The sequence below is a fragment of the Nerophis lumbriciformis genome, linkage group LG03 (assembly GCF_033978685.3).
Source record: "Nerophis lumbriciformis linkage group LG03, RoL_Nlum_v2.1, whole genome shotgun sequence".
In the NCBI taxonomy this organism is placed as follows: domain Eukaryota; kingdom Metazoa; phylum Chordata; class Actinopteri; order Syngnathiformes; family Syngnathidae; genus Nerophis; species Nerophis lumbriciformis.
In genome coordinates, this window is record NC_084550.2 from 5,292,514 (window position 1) to 5,295,000 (window position 2,487).

The window sequence follows — 2,487 nt, forward strand, 5'->3', positions numbered from 1 at the left end:
CAGAAAAGCACCGCGCGCGCGCTAAAAGGCACCACGCGCGCGCAAAATGGTGTCGCGCGCGCGCGCACGAAGTGGAGAATCAGCGCGCGATAACAGTTTTTATGCGCTCGGATTTTTGGCACTAATGTGACGCCATACAACTGGTGCCTCGTGCTATAAATAGCCTCGCGCATGGCATTCGGAATGGCTCGATAGGAAGTTACGGGAAGCAGTGTCGATTGTCATTGTTGTTACGCGATTTCGTGAATAAAACTTTAAAAAAAATATATATATATTTTTAATGAATGAAAAACCGTACTTTTTATCACTGCAACCGTAGGTTGATGAAAACCGTACTAATTACGGGAAAACCGGAGTAGTTGGCAGGTATGTGGTTAGGGGTGTAACGGTCACAAAAATTTCGGTTCGGTACGTACCTCGGTTTAGAGGTCACGGTTCAGTTCATTTTTGGTACAATAACAAAACAACAAAATATAAATTTTTGGGTTATTTATTATCCAAATTTGCTACATTTTCCACCAAAAATATTGTTCTTAGTGGAATATTTGATGTGAAGTAACGAGATCCTTGGATAGGTCAATAATTCATAATAACATTGATTTTGATTCAATATTATGTTTTGAGCAATGACAGTTTGAAAGAAAAAAAACCATCATCCACGCGCGACATTTTTTTATCCACTTCTTCCTCCGTAAATCTTGATACATATTGACGATGACCCGCCCTGCTATACTTCTGATTGGCTCTGAGCATTTTTCAGCATTTTTCGCCTGACCAATCAGAAAGAAGGGGCCGTCTAAGCATACCCGCCCCCAAAGTGCCAAAAAGAAACATGACAGCGCGAGGAGAGATGCCAGGAGTACACAGAGAGCGCGCAGAAAAGCACCACGCGCGCGCAAAATGGTGTCGCGCGCGCGCGCACGAAGTGGAGAATCAGCGCGCGATAACAGTTTTTATGCGCTCGGATTTTTGGCACTAATGTGACGCCATACAACTGGTGCCTCGTGCTTGGCAGCGGTGCTATAAATAGCCTCGCGCATGGCATTCGGAATGGCTCGATAGGAAGTTACGGGAAGCAGTGTCGATTGTCATTGTTGTTACGCGATTTCGTGAATAAAACTTAAAAAAAATATATATATATTTTTAATGAATGAAAAACCGTACTTTTTATCACTGCAACCGTAGGTTGATGAAAACCGTACTAATTACGGGAAAACCGGAGTAGTTGGCAGGTATGTGGTTAGGGGTGTAACGGTCACAAAAATTTCGGTTCGGTACGTACCTCGGTTTAGAGGTCACGGTTCAGTTCATTTTTGGTACAATAACAAAACAACAAAATATAAATTTTTGGGTTATTTATTAACCAAATTTGCTACATTTTCCACCAAAAATATTGTTCTTAGTGGAATATTTGATGTGAAGTAACGAGATCCTTGGATAGGTCAATAATTCATAATAACATTGATTTTGATTCAATATTATGTTTTGAGCAATGACAGTTTGAAAGAAAAAAAAACAGCTTTTTTTAAATAGTCAACATTGCAACTTTTTCTAAATTACATTTCACCTTTAAGCTTTTTGATTTCACTTTTGTTATGTTTTTGTTTATTTTAATAGTATTTTTAGAACGTGCCGTGGGCCTTTAAAACATTAGCTGTGGGCCGCAAATGGCCTCCGGGGCACACTTTTGACACCCCTGCTATAGATAGTAAAAAATTAAATGTGATAAATCTCTGGATAAAAAGCAGAGCCTGGCGACGCATGTGCGTTTATCATAACTCTCTCTCTCTCTCTGTCTCTGCCACTCCCTCGCCAATGCTGCTGTTTGTTTTGTTTTTAACCCCTTCTTAACCCTGAACGTACATTGAAAATACACGCAACCCTAACTGAAAATGCCGGACATTTGAGGCATTTAAGAAACTCCGCCCTGACAGCTCCGCAAAAGAGGACATGTCCGGTGAAAAGAGGACGTATGGTCAGTCTATCGTAGCCCGTTAGCTGCTAGCATGCCGTGTGCTGTGCCTCGGTGAGCATTGTTTACACAACGTGCGTTACGCTACTTAATATGTCCGTGTGGAAACTCGTTCGGTACACCTCCGAACCGAACCGGAACCCCCGTACCGAAACGATTCAATACAAATACACGTACCGTTACACCCCTAGTAATTAATAATTGCAATTAACAAGGTATTGTCGGAGGCAGATATTTACATATATCCGAATTTAAGTTGTACTTCGTCCGTTTCTTTGTCATATTTGAAAACAGCTCGTCTTTTCCACTTCTTCTCTTGATGCTCTGTCAGCAAGCAAACTCTGTGTGTTAACCTTGAGTTCTTTGGAATGTATTATGGCTAGGGAGACGTTGTGCTTTTGTTATGGCTAGGGAGTTGGGAAGGGAAGAGAGGTTTTTGGCGTTGGGAAGGGAGACCATTTTGGGTGTGCGGGATAGAAGGTTCTAGGGTTAGACTGGTCTCAATCTAAAATGTA